This window comes from Lithobates pipiens, unplaced genomic scaffold, assembly GCF_037356315.1.
Source record: "Lithobates pipiens isolate NorthernLeopardFrog02 unplaced genomic scaffold, aLitPip1_a1.2 Scaffold_22, whole genome shotgun sequence".
Taxonomy (NCBI): Eukaryota; Metazoa; Chordata; class Amphibia; order Anura; family Ranidae; genus Lithobates; species Lithobates pipiens.
This window is the reverse complement of record NW_027507784.1, coordinates 40,881,723-40,899,931: the sequence shown is the minus strand read 5'-3', so window position 1 is coordinate 40,899,931 and position 18,209 is coordinate 40,881,723. Positions and strand designations below refer to the sequence as shown.

The 18,209-nt window shown below is 45.4% G+C and overlaps 1 protein-coding gene across 1 annotated transcript in view; it reads right to left on the bottom strand.

The window, feature by feature from the left end:
* Positions 1 to 17,857, bottom strand: part of LOC143923648 (up-regulator of cell proliferation-like) — a 91,909-nt gene extending 74,052 nt beyond the window's left edge. The window contains exon 1 of the mRNA XM_077447455.1: positions 17,748 to 17,857. The gene's annotated coding sequence lies outside the window, so the exon portion shown is untranslated. The remainder of the gene's footprint in view (positions 1 to 17,747) is intronic.
* Positions 17,858 to 18,209: the final 352 nt, after the last annotated feature.

Below are 18,209 nucleotides of genomic sequence, written 5' to 3'. Positions count from 1 at the left end.
AGTACAGGTATCCCAAATAGAAATAGTTAAACAAATGAAGTACTTGGGAGTGAATATGACGGCAGACCCAAGGCAGTATATAGCAGGGAATTTAGTTCCACTTATGGCAAAATTAAAGCGTAAAATCAGAATATGGAAGAACCTCCCCTTGTCAGTAGCCGGTAGGTGCAACTTAATTAAGATGGTGTGGATGCCTCAAATACTATATGTTATACAAAACTCACCGGTTTGGATTCCAAAATATTGGTTTAAAAAAATAGAAAGTTTGTTTAGAGAGGTGATATGGAAGAACAGTGTGGCAAGAATCAGCTTACAAGTACTACAGAGACCAAGGGAAATGGGTGGGATGGCACTACCTAATATGAGATACTACTTTCTGGCTGCCCAATTACAGTATATGAGGGGAGGTAACCTAGTAGCAGTGACAGGAAAGGGGGGTGGCCCCCTGGGGAGGGATACTCCACATAATACGGTCACGGAAGCAGTGGAAGCCGACTCATTTAGGACCAGCTGCCCCACAGTCCAACTGATGGTAAAGTGTTGGGAGGAGGTAAAAGTAATATTGGGGTATAGAGGATATACAGAACTCTCACCAATATGGGAAAATAAAAATTTGGAGGAAATTAAGAAAATGGGGAGATTAGCAGAATGGGATCGGAGGGGTGTACACTTCTTAGCGCAGTTATATAAGGACGGGAGACTGAAAACATTTCAGGAACTAAGGGATGAATATGGGTTGCCGGCCTATTACCTCCTTAATTATATACAAATTAAACATGCCTTAGAGGCACAATTTAGAGACAGGAAGTTGGAATGGAGTAAGATGCCTGTACTAAGGAGAATTATAAGTTATAATATATCGAAAGGAGGTATTTCTGAGATCTATAGGTATCTAAAGGGAACAGAACAAGAAGGGGTAATAGAGGAGGAAAAAAAGGTAAAATGGGAAAGAGAGGTGGGCCCAATATCGGTAGAACAGTGGGAAAAGGTTCTGGCATTGGGGGCGAAAGTTTCCTTATCGCCATCACATATTATATCTCAAATGTATTTAATCCATAGGGTATACTACACTCCTCTTAAATTGTTTAGATTTGGGAGTAGACAGGACGCAGAATGCCAAAGGTGTGGAGACCGAAGAGGAGATTTAATACACATGATTTGGCGATGCCCAAGATTATACAGATATTGGGTAGGAATAATAGGGAAAATTAATAAAGTGTTTGGGTTATCACTGGAAGTAGAAGCTAAAATCTGTATAATGGGATTGATAGAAGAAGAGGAGGTACAAGGGGATACCCACATAGCTGTTATTAGATGCCTTTTTCAGGGGAGGAAATTAATTGCGTTTAAATGGCAGAGGAGGGAAGCGCCTACAGTAAAGGAATGGATGGAAAGGGTGAAAGATAATATAAAAAAGGAGGAATACATATATAGGAAAAGAGGTAATTATGGGAAGTTTGTTAAAATATGGGGAAAGTGGGGTGAGAAATGAGAAAGGGTGAGTAAGTTGTAAGAGTGTTGGATGAAGGAGGGAATGAATGAGAGGTGGGGAGGGGGATGGGAGAAGGGAATGAGTAATTCGTTTAAGTTTGATGTTATTTAAAATTTCCTTTTTTTTTTTTTTTTTTTTTTTTGGTATAATTGTGAATTGAATATTATCGGCGGGGGGAATGGGAGGGGGAGATGGCTGATAGGGGGAGGGGGGATGGGAGGGGGGGATAAGGGAAATTTGTTTGTAAGGGGAATTATTGTATGTGATTATTTTGTGGCAATATTTGTGAATCTGAATATAAAGCAAATAAAATAAAAATTTTTTAAAGGTTAAAAAAATAAACTATGGGCAACAAACCTCTCACCAAACTGGGTCCAAACAAATGGATGTCTCCGCTCCACAAGATCTCAGTCTATTTGTGCGGCCATGCCGTCACGCTGTTCCGCTTCACAAGGTCACTAGGAGTCCTCAGTTATCTCCGTCGGGGTGCCTCTGGATCCTTCCCGATCTGACCACACTGCTGTCCCAGGACACTGTGGTGTGAAGTCATCCTCTGGCTTCAAATGTGGCTCCACGCCGAACAGGCCACAGTTCTCTGGAAACCTCCTCACAGGTCCTTGTAGGCAGGCCATGTGTCCAGAAGAGAAAGCCTACCCAGCATGAAGTTCTCTGAGTGTTCATGGGTAGGTCACTTGGCATTCTGGGTAGGTAGGTGATAGTAAAATGTAAACAGTCACTTGCTGTTATATTTCTAATACTCTAGAAAAGAAAATAATTAGAGTCCATTTCCTGTATTGGCCACTAGATGGTGCCAAATACTAAATTATAACACTGTTCATAGATTAACATTGCATTACATTAGCAGGCAAAAATACCAGTGCTACATACAAATGAAAATTCTGCTGCTCTTGCTGCTCATTCATTGGCATTTTAGTTATTTAAGATCTTCTTTTTTTTAAATCAGAAAGAATTTATTGAAATAACAGTAAACATACAGTTCAACAAATCAGGTTTCACACCAGATATTAGCATAGAAGGTTCAACACATCATTATCACAATCACAATACACTAGTTAGAGGCAAAGTTGAAGTATATCTCTACTGGTCCCTGCCCTCCCTCCCTATTCCACCCTTTTACTCCCACTCCCCTTTAACTAGCATCCAACACCGTTAGGTGTAAGTAGAAGTGTACTTAAAAAACAAAAGCAACGTTCATAGATTTGCAGTAGGGATCACTCATCACATCATGAAAACAGTCTGTCTAATACCAACTCCACTGGGCTCAGGCCCGAAGTATCCAGCCATGGGGACCATATGGTATTGAATTTTTAAGGGCGATCCCGATGCTGGAAGATATATTTCTCCAACCGGGGGGTGTCCCCCATTTGAGTTATCCATTCTTTCAGAGTGGGGGGGCTCCGTCCCCCTCCAGTGTCTGAGGATGAGCTTACATGCCTATTCAAGTTCTTCTAACCTTATACTAAGCGAAACATTTCCACTACGCTTTACACTAAACTAACTACAGTATAAATTTACGTGGTTCTAAAAGTGTAAGGTTTTTACCTTAATCACTTAACCACTTCCCACCTGGGTGGGGGCCGTCTACTTCTGATAGGACATTCAGTAACATCCTTCAGAAAGAGGGGGATCGCGCGCGTGCGTGCCCGCGCAGCGGTGCGATCCCGATGCACTCGTGTCACCCGGACATGGCACATCTCGGATCGGCAGGAGGGCTCTGTGATTGGTCCTCCTGATCACATGACGGCCGTGTCCAATCACGGCCGTCATGTGATGTAAACAAACAGCCGGTTGCTAGGCAATCGGCTCCTCCTCTCCTCACACAGAAGTCATCGCTGAGGAGAGGAGAGCAGATCGCTGCAGCCGGCTGGTGAACAGTGAGTATGAGCTGTTTTTACAGCTTTTTACTAACTGATCACCAGTCTAGTGTCAACACTAGGGATGAGCTTCGTGTTCGAGTCGAACGCATGTTCGACTCGAACATTGGTCGTTCGTGCGTTCGCCGAATTCCGAACGTTTGGGCCGTTCGCGGCAAAATTCGTGTGGCCCACAATGCACTGCGATGGCGCAATGCATTGCTGTCTCACGATTGGCCAAGCATGCACTGTGACCCCGCATGCTTGGCCAATCGCAGCGCCAGTAGCGGGAAGAGCAATGGTTGGCCACAGGCATCCTGCCTGTGGCCAATCATAGCTCAGACTGTGTAGTGCACGCCCCACACTATATAAAGCTGCCTTTCAGGCGGCCTCGTGTAGTGTTTGTTAGCATCTGAAGCAGTGGGTGTTCTGTGTACCTTCAACACAGTTACACACCAATCGTTTTTGGCTGATTTACTATTTTGCTCTTGTGTAGTGGTTACTGTCTGTGCCCTGACCGCAGTATACACCACTATATTCACCTCACCTATATAGCTAGTGATCTAGCTTTAATAATAGAGCTTGCAGTCAGTAGTGTTAGTGCGTGCTGTCTGCGTGCTCTGTACCCAGTACATACCACTATATACACCTACATAGCTGTTCTCTATTTGAGCCCGATTGTCATTTGCTGGAGTTATTGGAAGTTGTGTGTGCCTCCAGCACAGCACAGTATACATCTGTATATACCCCTTTAACTCTGCTGTTTTCTTGTTATTGTCTGCGTGCCCTGACCGCAGTATACACCGTGATATTCACCTCACCTATATAGCTAGTGGTCCATCTTTAACAATAGAGCTTGCAGTCAGCAGTGTCACTCAGGAGATAGTGCGTGCTGTGTGCCTGCTCTGTACCCAGTACATACCGCTATTATCCACCTACATAGCTGTTCTGTATTTGGGCCCGATTGGCATCTGCTGGAGTTATTGGAAGTTGTGTGTGCCTCCAGCACAGCACAGTATACATCTGTATATACCCCTTTAACTCTGCTGTTCTATAAAAAAGGCATCTGCAGGAGTTAGTGGGTGTTGTGTGCCTCCAGCACAATATAAACTACCCAACTACTGTTTTACCCAACTCCCTTCAGGCCATTACCATGTCTGGAAGGCCAGCAAGGAGAGGCAGACAGGCGCGAGCCGATAAAAGAGGGCAAGCAGGCTCTGTGTCTAGAGACAACAGTGCTGGTCGGGGACACGGTGCATTGTCATCAGCACGTGACCATGGGACATGCTTGTCCTTCTTTTCTGCAGCTGGACATGTTGAACCGCAACATGCCAACGACTTGGTAGAGTGGATGACCAAGCCCTCTTCATCCTCCTCATCCTCTCTCACCCAGTCTCAGGGTAGTAGAAAAGCAGCTGCCAACACATCGTCGTCCCTCCTCTCAATGTCATCATCAGTGACTCCTTCCCTAGACCCACCACGTCCTCCTGAGGAGTCTCCTGAACTCTTTGAGCACAGTGTTGGGTACATGCTCCAGGAGGATGCCCAGTGTTTGGTGGGCTCTGATGATGACACTCAGCTAGAGGAAGGCAGTAGCGTGAGCACAGAGAGAGGGGATGCTCAAGAAGGACAGCAATCTGGCAGTAATGTTCCACAAGCTGCAGCATACTGCCAGGTTTGCTACAGCGATGAAGAGGGAGGGGATGATGAGGGCACTGACTCCACGTGGGTGCCTGGAAGGAGGGAGGAGGAGGAGGAGGAGGAGGAGGCACATGTCCAACGAGGCAGGATGCCCTCCGGGGGCCAGCTTAGGGGCAGCACACCGACTGAATCACACCGCAGAGCTCCGCCTGCGCAGAGCGCTTCCTCTGCGCAGAGCGCTTCCTCTGCGCGTTATTCTAAAAGTTCTTTGGTGTGGGCCTTTTTTGAGACGAGTGCATCAGATCGCACCGCTGCTATTTGCAACATATGTCTCAAGCGTATCTCACGTGGCCAAAACATCAGCCGCTTGGGCACCACATGCTTGACCAGACATATGTTGACCTGCCATGCAGCTCGTTGGCAAGCATACCTCAAAGACCCACACCAAAGAACAAAGCGGACCTCTCCTTGCTCCTCATCAGCTGGCATCTCCAACCCCACTAGACCTTCAGTCCTCTCTGAAACCTGCTCTGAGAGGAATGAAGGTGTAGAATTAGGTGTGTCACAGCCAAGTGCTTCCGGGAACTCTGCTAGTGGTACATCCACATCCGATTATAGCAGACAAATGTCCCTGCCCCAGCTGCTGGACCGGCGGAAGAAATTTACTCCCAGCCATCCACATGCCCAGCGGTTGAATGCTAGCTTGGCTAAATTGCTAGCACTTCAACTGCTGCCTTTTCAGTTGGTAGATTCGGCCCCCTTCCGTGAGTTTGTACAATGTGCGGTTCCTCAGTGGCAGGTCCCCAAACGCCACTTTTTCTCACGGAAGGCAATTCCGGCTCTCTACCGGCATGTGGAAGGCAATGTCCTTGCCTCGCTGGACAGGGCGGTCAGCGGTAAGGTGCATATTACCGCTGACTCATGGTCCAGCAGGCATGGACAGGGACGTTACCTGTCTTTCACGGCCCATTGGGTCACTCTTCTGGCTGCTGGGAAGGATGCAGGACAAGGTGCAGTAGTATTGGAGGTTGTTCCGCCACCACGCCTCCAAAATGCTACTATTGGTTGTGACACACCTCTCTCCTCCACCCCCTCCTCTTCTTCTTCCTCCACGGCCTCTTCCAGTGCTCTGTCCTCAGAACCAGTGGTGCTCCGTAGGCGTTGCAGGGGCTACGCAAGTACGCAGGCAAAACGATGCCATGCCGTGCTTGCGCTGGTTTGTTTGGGGGACAGGAGCCACACTGGGGCGGATGTTTTGTCAGCTCTGCAGGGGCAGGCCGAGAGGTGGTTGACGCCACGCCAGCTTAAGCCAGGAATGGTGGTTTGCGACAATGGCACCAACCTCCTCTCCGCCCTCCGACAGGGACAACTGACCCATGTGCCCTGTGTAGCTCACGTCCTTAACCTGGTGGTGCAGCGGTTCTTGGGCAGGTACCCCGGCTTACAGGATGTCCTGAAACAGGCCAGGAGAGTCTGTGTGCATTTCCGCCGATCATTTAATGCCTGTGCTCGGCTGGCTGAGCTCCAAAAGGAGTTGAACCTGCCCAAGAACTGCCTTATATGTGACATGCCCACCAGATGGAACTCAACATTGGCCATGCTGCAGCGGCTGCACACGCAGCAGAGGGCCATCAATGAGTACCTGTGCGACTACGGCACCAGGACAGGGTCAGGAGAGCTTGGTTTTTTCTCACCACGCCAGTGGGGCATGATCAGGGATGCATGCACTGTCCTGTCACCGTTTGAGGAGGCCACAAGGATGGTGAGCAGTGACAGTGCATGCATCAGTGACACTATACCTCTTGTCCACCTCTTGGAGCATACGCTGCGTGGAATAATGGACAGGGCACTTGAGGCAGAACAGAGGCAGGAAGAGGAGGACTTCCTTGCCTCTCAAGGCCCCCTTTATCCAGACAGTGTTCCTGCTGTGCCACCCATCACACAGGAAGAGGGTGAGGAGGAGGAAGAGGAGGAGGAGGATGATTGTGTCAGCATGGAGGTGGAGGCTGGCACTCAGCATCAGCAGCAGCAGTCTTATAGGGATGATTTACAGTCCCAAGAAACACGTGGACTTGTACGTGGCTGGGAGGAGGTAGCTGCGGATCATGTTGTCCTTAGTGACCCAGAGGACTCCGGACCGAATGCCTCAGCTAACCTACGCTGCATGGCCTCCCTGATCCTGCAAAGCCTGCGGAAGGATCCTCGTATTCTTCGGATCAAGGAGAGGGACCATTACTGGCTGGCCACTCTCCTTGATCCACGGTACAAGGGTAAGGTTGCCGACCTTATCTTGCCATCGCAGAGGGAGCAGAGGATGAGACATCTCCGGGAGGCCTTGCAGAAAGCTCTGTGCAACGCGTTCCCAGAGACTGGGAGGTCACAAACTCCTGGTCCTGGACAACGTGTTGCTGAGGCATCAGTCAGAAGGAGCGGTGGAGAAGGTGGCCGTCTGACTGATGCGTTCAGACAATTTTTTAGTCCGCAGCCCCAAGGTATGATTGGTTCCAGCACCCATCGCCAGCGTCTAATTTACATGGTGCAGGAATACCTAGGGGCAAGGTCAGACTTGGACACCTTTCCCACTGAAAATCCTCTGGCTTACTGGGTCTTGAGGATGGATCACTGGCCAGAGCTTGCACAGTATGCAATTGAGCTACTGGCCTGTCCTGCATCCAGCGTTCTTTCGGAACGCACCTTCAGTGCTGCTGGTGGCTTCGTTACCGATCACAGGGTGCGCCTGTCCACCGAATCAGTTGATCGACTGACCTTCATCAAGATGAATCAGTCTTGGATCACCCACAGCTACCAAGCACCTGAAGCTGATGTAACCGAATAATTTTTTTTGAAATACCACATCCCTTCAAGACTGCCTATGCTGATGCTGAGTGACTGTCCTGTTATGTTGATTGTCTATCCTCTTCCTCCTCCGCTGATATGTTGGAAGAACATTTTTGGTTCTGGGTGATGCCAGCAGCCCAATTTTTCTGCCCCTGTTTAACAGGGGCGTTTAAGTACAATTTTTGATGCAATGCTTTGCAGCAGGGCTAATTCCTGAAATAAAACTAGAGTGTATGGCAGAGGTTGCAGTGTGATGGCACCAGTGCCTAAGGCCCAATTTTTCTGCCCCTGTTTAACAGGGACATGTAATTACAATTCTTGATATAATATTTCACAGGAGGGCCCCTTCCTGTGCCCACCCAGAGTAACTGTGAGGACTTATAGTGTTGTGGCACCAGCACCACAACCACCAAAGGTCAATTTTTCTACCACTGTTCAACAATGGCATGTAATTACAATTCTTGATATAATCGTTCACAGCAGGGCGCTCCAGCGGCCACCAAGAGTCACTTTGAAGGCTTACAATGTTGTTGCAAAACCAACACCTTGTTCCGCCATTTCTGCAGAGCATATAGGGCAGGCCCCTACTTTCAAACATCCAATTTACAAACATCTCCTACTTGCAAACGGAAGGAGACAACAGCAAGTGAGATGAAAAAAGATGGACGACAAAACAAATTATACAGGGGTGATAACCCTTCCCTATGTTTTCCAAAAAGCTTAAAGATATTTTTTTTGACTGGAGCTACACTTTAAAAATGTACCGGTTGAAAATTACAAACAGATTCAACTTAACACAACAAACCTACACAGTCCCTGTCTTGTTTGCACCGCCTGTATACTGCTGTTCTGAGTATATAGGGCCTGGGGGCCACACGCATTTCCTTTTTTTTAATATGGGTACGGGGTTCCCCTTAATATGCGTACAAGACCCAAATAGGCTGGTAATGGGCAGGGAGGGCTACCCATGCCATTTTTCTGAATGATTTTCAACCATATTGCAGGAACCAGATATAACATTAAAACCGCAAGCAGTTTTAAATGGTGTTATTTCCGTTTAATGTCATTTTGTGCAGGGACTGTTCTAAACACGGGAAACACGTGGCACTTCACAGGCATACTATAGACACCCCCCAGGCACCATATTTAAAGGAATATTTCACTTTTTTTTTTTCACTTTAATCGTCATTAAAATCAGTGCTCCCGCCAAAACGGTAGTTTTTAAAACTTTTTTTTTGTAGTGACCCATGTCCCCTGAGGCATGAGGCAGATCGCCAAACCCTTTTTAGCACACTATCTTGCATATTAGCCGTTAAAATTAGCACTTTCCAATTCGAACGTTCGAGTCCCATAGACTTCAATGGGGTTCTAACGTTCGTGCCGAACGCGGGGGTCGTTCGCAAGTTCTGGTGCGAACCGAACCGGGGGGTGTTCGGCTCATCCCTAGTCAACACACAACACACCACACAGTGTAAACACACATGTCACCACAATACACATGTCACCACACATGTCCCCAAATAAAAAAACACATGTCCCCCACATATGTCCCACTAAAATCACATGCTCCAATGATTATCTGCACACATCTGTACATGATCATTTGCGTACGTATGTCCGTGATCACACAAACCAATTATTATACACTTAACGGAATTTTTTTTACCAAAAACATGTAGCAGAATACATTTTGGCTTAAATTTATGACAAAATTTGATTTTATTGGATTTCTTTTAAAATAGAAAAAAGAAAATATAGGTTTTTTTCCAAGTTTCCGCTTTTTTTGCGCTTATATCGCAAAAAATAAAAAACAGAGTCGTGAATAAATACCACCAAAATAAAGCTCTATTTGTGCGAACAAAATGATAAAAATTTCATTTGGGTACAGTGTAGCATGACCGCGCAATTGTCATTGAAAGTGCTAGAGCGATGAAAGCTGAAAATTGGGCTGGGAAGGAAGGGGGCGAAAGTGCCCTGTATTGTAGTGGTTAAGGACCCAGCATCTTTTTTGAGATTTGTTGTTTGCAGGTTAAAATAATTTTTTTTGCTAGAAATTACTTAGAACCCCAAAACATTATACTTTTTTTTTCTAACACCCTAGAGAATAAAATGGCGGTCGTTACAATACTTTCTGTCATACCCTTTTCGCGCAGCGGTCTTACAAGAGGACTTTTTTGGAAAAAGTACACTTTTTTTAAATTAAAAAATAAGACAGCAGTAAAGTTAACCCAATTTTTTTTTATATTGTGAAAGACAACGTTACGCCGAGTAAATTGATACCCAACATCTCACGCTTAAAAATTGCCCCCTGCTTTGGAATGGTGACAAACTTTTACCCTTAAAAATCTCCCAACAAATTCTACAGGTTGCATGTTTTGAGTTAGAGGAAGTCTAGGGCTAGAATTATTGCTCTCGCTCTACCGATTGCAGTGATACCTCACATGTGTGTTTTGAACACTGTTTTCATATGCAGGCGCTACTCACGTATGCGTTCGCTTCTGCGTGCCAGCTCACAGGGATGGGACGTGTTACAAAAAATGTACCTTTATTTTTTATTTTTATGCTGTTCTTTTAAAAAAAATTATATTACATCGATTGTAATATAAAAAAAAAGCATGACAGGACCGCCTCAAATATGAGATCTGGGGGTTAAAAACCTCAGATCTCATATTTACACAAAAATGCAATAAAAAAATAAAATAAAATAAAAAGTTTGAATTTTTTTTAACTGTCTCTTTAGGAGCTATGGGCGAAAGTGAGGTTTTGACATTGCTTCTGCCCTACAGTGGTATGGAGCTTTCCCTCGCTCCCCTCAGCTCCATACCAACCACGGTGAAGGATCCGATTTCTTCCACCGCTGCCAGCGGCTCCGGAAAGCGGTGGAGGGCACCGGAGCATGGCGGGGGGTCCTCTCCCGCCCCTAATAAAAGTGATCTTGCAGTGAATCCCCCGCAGAGACCACTTTTATCGGAAAGCGGACCGCCTGCTGAAGAACAGGATACCGGGGTTATGGTAGCTAGCTGCAAAAGTCATGATGTAAATAGTCATGAGCCAGTCCATAAGTGGTTAATGCATTCTATGCTATAAGGCAAAGTTGCCAACTGTCCCGAATTTCCCGGGACATTACTGGGATTAGGACCCTTGTCCCAATTAAATTTTGTCCCGGGAAATGTCCCGGGAATTTCGGTTAGTCCCGATTTTCACCGCCAGCTGCTAGAGGTCCGTGGCCGCCATTTTAAAGAAGACCAGAAGCTGGTCTACAATAGAGATGCTGCCGCACCGCTGCCAGTGTCTGTGAGGTGTAATGGAAAGGGGCGGAAGGTGGGAGCGCGCCGCAGCTCAATCTCTTTCCGCTCGGAAATGACAGTCTAGAAGTCAGAGGGGGCAGTCTGGATGTCGGGGGCCAGTGAGTCAGAGTCTGGATGTTGAGGGCCAGTCTGGATGTCGGGGGCCAGTGAGTCAGAGTCTGGATGTCGGGGGCTAGTCTGGATGTCGGAGGGGGAGCCAGTCTGGATGTCAGAGGGGGAGCCAGTCTGGATGTCAGAAGGGAGCCAGTCTGGATGTCAGAAGGGAGCCAGTCTGGATGTCAGAAGGGAGCCAGTCTGGATGTCAGAAGGGAGCCAGTCTGGATGTCAGAAGGGAGCCAGTCTGGATGTCAGAAGGGAGCCAGTCTGGATGTCAGAAGGGAGCCAGTCTGGATGTCAGAAGGGAGCCAGTCTGGATGTCAGAAGGGAGCCAGTCTGGATGTCAGAAGGGAGCCAGTCTGGATGTCAGAAGGGAGCCAGTCTGGATGTCAGAAGGGAGCCAGTCTGGATGTCAGAAGGGAGCCAGTCTGGATGTCAGAAGGGAGCCAGTCTGGATGTCAGAAGGGAGCCAGTCTGGATGTCAGAAGGGAGCCAGTCTGGATGTCAGAAGGGAGCCAGTCTGGATGTCAGAAGGGAGCCAGTCTGGATGTCAGAAGGGAGCCAGTCTGGATGTCGGGGGGAGCCAGTCTGGATGTCGGGGGGGGCCAGTCTGGATGTCGGGGGGGGCCAGTCTGGATGTCGGGGGGGCCAGTCTGGATGTCAGAGGGGGGCCAGTCTGGATGTCAGAGGGGGGCCAGTCTGGATGTCAGAGGGGGGCCAGTCTGGATGTCAGAGGGGGGCCAGTCTGGATGTCAGAGGGAACCAGATGTTAGGAGGACTGATGGTGACACCAGATGTAAGGAGGACTGATGGGGACACCAGATGTAAGGAGGACTGATGGGGACACCAGATGTAAGGAGGACTGATGGGGACACCAGATGTAAGGAGGACTGATGGGGACACCAGATGTAAGGAGGACTGATGGGGACACCAGATGTAAGGAGGACTGATGGGGACACCAGATGTAAGGAGGACTGATGGGGGACACCAGATGTAAGGAGGACTGATGGGTGACACCAGATGTAAGGAGGACTGATGGGTGACACCAGATGTAAGGAGGATTGATGGGGACACCAGATGTAAGGAGGACTGATGGTGACATCAGATGTTAGGAGGATTGATGGTGACACCAGATGTAAGGAGGACTGATGGGGGCACCAGATGTAAGGAAGGGCTCCACTGATGGAGACACAGATGTGAGTTAGACGGCTCTGATGGGGCACCTGATGTAAGGAGGGACTCTGCTGGGGTCACCTGATGGAATCTGGTGGCAGGCAACGCGGCTAGTGACGTGCTCATGGCTCCCACTGATTCTGCATTATGGTGAGTAGAATGATTTCATTTTATATTACAATGTAATAATAGAAATAATGTGCTTCAATCATCCTGACACCATAACAATCATGGTGCCGGGATGACTGAAGTGCTAACACCAGGTATTTGGAGTATCTTTATCTGCTGATTGTCAAACTCTGGAAAACACATGCTATTGTGGTGTAGGATCTGGGGCTGCTGTCCCTCCATCCCCCCTTTTCCCTCTCCATCCCCCCCTTTCCCTCTCCATCCCGCATTCATCTCAGACTCTAACCACACCCTTTAAGCCACTCCCATGTAAGCCACGCCCACCATTTTACGTAAACCATGCCCATATTGCATTTGCATTTCTGGATTTCATACTCTCAACCAAGCCCACACATTGAGGGCCCTCAATCTTTTCTCTGTCACAAAGGTGTAACAACTGAGGTCTGTTTAGACCTCTGATATCTCACCAAAGTCCCCCCAACAGGGCTTCTAAAAAATGATATATTATATTAGTATATTAGTATAAAATAATAAAAATATATTTGTAAATAAATAGAATGGCAAAAACCAATAAAAAATTCCAAAAATAAAAACCTACTGACACCAGTGGCAGAACTACCAGGGTCACAAAGGTCACGCTTGTAACTGGACCCTGATGTTCCACCACCGTGGGATGGCCCCCGGCCAGGGGATCAGTGGGGTACTTTATGGTTTCTTGCACCGGGGCCCTGAAGGTTCTAGATAAAAATGGTCTATATGTGGAAGATGTTATCCTGATGCTCACCAATTCTGCGCTATACAAGAAGTTTTATCTCACTACACACTAACAAAGCTACTATGTTCTTGAGCATCCAATTCCTGTCCTTGGATTTGTGGCTATTTCATCTGGAGTACAAAAAACCCTATCCTCTCTACCCCAAAAGGTCTGTAGCCTGCAATATTGTGAACACTATAGAGCTGGCAGAAAAGCGAATTTCAAAATAATTGCATCCCCAAAATTTCTCTTTTTTTTTTAAAGAAATTATTATTCCTCTTCCAGCCTCATTGTTCTACTCATTACAAAGAGGAATCAACTCTCACTTTCTGGAGAGTAACTGACCTGTGTCCCTTTTCCACCATGACATGCCCTAAATATAAAGGAGGAATGGGACTCCTAAATGTATGTTTCTACTACATATTGCAGCTTTGATACAAGCTCAAATTAAATCCTGGTGGGACCCTTCTAGTGACAAAATCTGGTCATTTATGGAATCCTCCTTATTCCCTGAACACGACCCTCAACTTCTGGCCATTAAACAAAAGGGTTCCGCTCCCCGTTTAATAATTTGACAATGACAATTAAAGCAACCCTTAAAGTATGGACTGACACTTAAATTTGTGACCTACCATCCCAACCGAATTAAGCTTGTCCATTATCAATCGACTTCCTCAAGTTCTTAATCCCCAATCTTGGTTTAATTTCCTGGAAACTGCATTTAACATCACAATCAAACCTCTACTTTTCTCCCAAAGTGTTAAAACTTTTGATGCTCTGCACAGAGAATATTCATTTCCAACCTCTGACTACTTGAGCAATGTGTTTAAAGGGATAGGCCTTTCCCCCCTTCATCATATCTACAAATGTGACATACATTTTATTTAGAATATGATTTTCATTATCTAAAGTACGTTGTAGGAGAACACAGTAAACAAATAAAGTGAAAATAAGCTACACCTGGTGACACATGACAGAATGCTTGATAATGTGTACAAGAGAAGAGATATAAAAATGACAGTATATAAAAAATATAAGCAAAAGTATACCTGTTCTGGAATGGACAATGCTTGGGATGTTAGAAATGATGCTATAGAAGTCTTCTAAAGGGCAACCATCTTTGTGATTAATTTGTTTTTACTATTCAAAAATAAGTTTTATTGAAAATAAGAAATAGTACAGCAAATCCAGAACGGATTATCCACCAGAATGTGGTTTTGTGTACAGCGACAAAATGTGTCAGTGATACAGACCAACCAAGCACATCATAGCAAGACCAACCATAATGCTAAGGTTGGTGTGTAATAATATGAGTGAGTGCTCCAAACAAGCAACGTGTTAGGTTGGGCCTGGACGTGCTGATGTCATACCTCCGATTCCACGAGTCGGATCGGTGGCTTCTGGAATGAGTTTACTGAATTTTTTATATACTTTCCACGTTGATTGCTTATTTTATGTACTAATTCCAGAAATACTATGCACTGCTGGACCTAGTGCTCTAAAATGGAAAAAAAAAAAGAAAAGTTTTATGCACCCACAGCTGTGATCATACCATTACTATTCAATATAAACAAATATGCTCAGAATGTGAACATTACAAGCATTGACAGCGCTAATTATAGACATACAACTATTACAGCATGTTAATGTCTCATTAGGTGCGAAGAAATAGAAAAAAGTGAACCAAATAATGAAGAAATGAACAAACAAATCAGTCCACTCCAATGTCCAAGGATACACTATAAACCAATGTGCATATCAGAAAGTGAAGTCATAAATCCATCCACCAAAAGAAAGTTCCTTAGGGTAGGCAATAGCAACCACCAATAGCTGCTGGAATTCATTTCTGATAATCATGAAAACAAAGTTACAAGTACTGCAGCTGTTGATCCTCCACCTGTCCACCAGGTGATTCCCCCTTTGTGTGTAAGCTTACCAGAAATATAAGCCAACTGAGCCTGTCAGAGTTTCCACCACTAGAGGCTACTATGTCTCCTAATAGGCGCTGGGGCGTCCATGAACGTCCTCCCAGAATAAGCCGACCGCGCTGTAGCTGTCTTTCGGCTATGGCCCAGTTGGCATGTGGTTAAAATCACTACTCCTGAAAAACGGCCATTTTAAAAAACATTTTTGCATTGATAAATGTTCCCTGGGGCAGTACCCGTGTCCCCAAATATTTTTCTTTTGACAATAACTTGCATATAAGCCTTTAAAATTAACACTTTTGATTTTTAACATTTGTGTCCCATAGACTTTAACGGTGTTCGCATGTTCGCACAGGTTTTTTGTCTGTTTGGCAAACCAAACCGGGGGGGGGGTGTTCTGCTCATCCCTATCCACATACATTGTAACCACTCTTTGTGAGAGGAAGGGACTGAACTCTGAAGATTTCCAATGCCATAGGAGAACCCTCCAGCCTGGAAAAAGACTCTAGCCACAGTTTCTCCAGTGGGAACAGCCAGTCAAAGGTCATCTAAAATGCCGGGGCTTGGGTTTAGGGTGGAGTGGGATGGATGTTTGGAAAGCCCCATGTCACTGCATTCACCACCACTTGGTCCTGCCAACATTTACCACAAATAGGTAAGAGTTCCATTTTGAGCAGCATTTGTGGCTGATTTTCTAAAACTAGTGAAAAATCTGCTGCAGCACTGTATTGAACAGGCAAGTTAGAACCTAATTGGCTACCATGCACAGCTGCACCAGCTTTCACACGCTTCTGCATTAGTAAATCTACCCCTCAGTGATTCTAAATCCAAAACAAAAATGTATTGCATTACAGTTTTCCAATCCTTAGATGTATGGCCACATTCATTTTATTTTTTTAGGGTTTATCTTCCTTTATTTTCACCCGGTGATCTTGCTAGTAACACACATCTTGTCTTTGGGTAGCTATGCTTACACTCCTCCATTGTATCTATTGAGGAGTGCCATTGTCACCTAAGGGTAGTATCAAATAGACTAGTAGATTTATATAAATGGGCTTTACATAAATAAGCGTATTAACAAACTAACATACAGTATAGCTCAAGTTAACACTTTTCTAGCAGTTAAAGAGTGTTTTTCTTGTTGGGATAAAGTTTTTACCTATATGAATAAATCCTGACAACTCCCACATATCTGTATGAGAAGCATGACATGGCAAGGGTGGCCTCTGGCACAATTCCTGTCCGTGCAATCCTGGAAGATGCAAGGAGTGGGAAGAGTGGAAGTGTCTGGGTGCGGAAAGTGGTGATTTAAACTGGGAGGCGCTGCTATTAGATGTGCCGAAGTTAAGCTAAAAAATACACAGAGGGTGCACCAGGTTCAAAAATGAGCAGAGTCTGGTCACATGTCAGGGTTGGGTGAGCAGCAAAGCACCAAATCATAAGCAGGATTAGGTCAGGAACAAGCAGAGATTAGCAACATGCTGGCAGTTTTGCTGGCCAACCTTGTTTGTAAAGCAGAACTGAAGTCCACATCTTCTCTCCAGCTTCTCCAGGACTTTGGCCATCTTGTTGGGAATGATGAAACTCCAGTACATGCAAATGGGGGTCCATTCATTCTGGCACTGTGCATGTACACAGTAGTTCATTCCAACATCATGCATGCACATAGCAGTCCGTTCATGAAAGCACTGTGCATAAGAATTCATTAATTCCAGTACTGTGCATGAACATGACTGTGCAAGCACACATGCGTACATTAATTCTGGTACCATGCATGCACATGGGAGGTGATTCCCAAGTGCCAAACTTACTGACAGGATCAACAGGTACAGGGGGACTCAGAATACAAAAAAACTGTTGTGTTAAAGTGGAACTAAAGTGTAAAACGAAATGCGAACAGGCAAGTTTTTATTGCAGAAGAGACATGCAATGCCAATCAAGACGGCCAAACACTGGCACCTGGAAGAAGCCAAGGAGAAGATGACAGATGGAGAGTGTCTATCAATGACTTGTAAGCACAAGACAGGTGACCACGGTGTTCAATGTCGTCTACTCCGCCCCACACTCTTCATCCTATAGATCTTTGGCAGACACTCTCTATTTTTATTTGAGAGTGGATCCTTTAGTAGGCAGCAGCATTTACCATAATAGGTCAATCTGCACAGCATGTTCTCCACTGGTGGGTCTGCTCTCTTCCAGAGGTGTGAGGTCCACTCTCCCTGCCAACATCTTCTTCTGCTGCACTGTTAATGTAACTTCTGTTACAGTATGCCAGAACCTGAATCTATTCTCAGTATATTTAAGATGCCTGGCATGGGCTGGCATGATCCCTAGTGTGTTCTCTACAGTATATATGATGCAGTCAGTGTACAAACTTTTTTTCTAGGGACAGGTAAAGGATTTCTTGAGAGAATGAACATCCAATGTCTCTTCTCCACCAAAAAAACTCCAACTGCTAGCAAATCTTTTGTTTTCTAACTTTTAAACACTTTTAAAGTGAAACTAAAGTTAACTCACTGTGCTGTATAGTTCCTTTCCCCTTTATGAGAGCATCAGGTTGTAGGAATATCACTACGAGACATACTCTTCTGATAGGAGGAATCACAGGGAGAAGATGAACTTTGAAATATTCTTGCAGATTAAGCCAGGGTCAATATGCAGAAGCCTTTTATACTGCAGCCTTTTATTGCTATTTTTTTACAGCTGTACTTTGCCCACCATAAAAAAAAAATCATAAACTGCCACATGAAGAAACCAAATGATTTCCCCGAAACCATGTTTGCTTTCATTTTCTACAAATAACAACTCTGCTGCTCTTACTGCTCATTCATTAGAAAATGCAAAGAATATTATTGCGCTAACCTATATATAAAAAAGGTGAACCAAGCCGCTACACACGAACTTGACAAAAATTCATATGCAAAGAAAAACAATAATGTAGCGCTGAAAAAAATATTAATAATGATAATAAAAGAGTGG